The sequence below is a fragment of the Pyxicephalus adspersus genome, chromosome Z (genome assembly GCF_032062135.1).
Source record: "Pyxicephalus adspersus chromosome Z, UCB_Pads_2.0, whole genome shotgun sequence".
Classification (NCBI taxonomy): Eukaryota; Metazoa; Chordata; class Amphibia; order Anura; family Pyxicephalidae; genus Pyxicephalus; species Pyxicephalus adspersus.
Genome location: NC_092871.1, coordinates 22,168,150 through 22,168,624, shown reverse-complemented (window position 1 = coordinate 22,168,624; position 475 = coordinate 22,168,150).

Sequence of the window (475 nt, the reverse complement as noted above, 5' to 3'; positions counted from 1 at the left end):
CTTCTTTGGTAAATAGGAACTGGTATCAAACACTGAAATATCTGTATTTATTTTACAGTAGCACAGAAGTTTAACTGTACCAAACAGTCTTCCATGGCAAAAAGGAACAGGTGTCAAATACTAAAATATCTGTATTTATTTTACAGAAGGCCAGAAATTTAACTGCACCAAACAGTCTTCTTTGGTAATTAGGAACGGGTATTAAACACTAAAATATCTGTATTTATTTTAAAATAGGACAGAAATTTCACTGTACCAAACAGTCTTCTTTGGTAAATATGAACAGGTATCAAACACTAAATTATCTGTATTTATTTAATTCCAATTGTCCTTCAGAGGAGTTTAAAATCTAATATATTAATATTAATCATGTCCTTGGTGTCAGAAAGTCTGCATAGGTTATAAACCTTCAAATTACATAGCTAAACGTTTGAATTTCCAAGATAGGAATGCTAAAAATACATTGCAGGTAAAA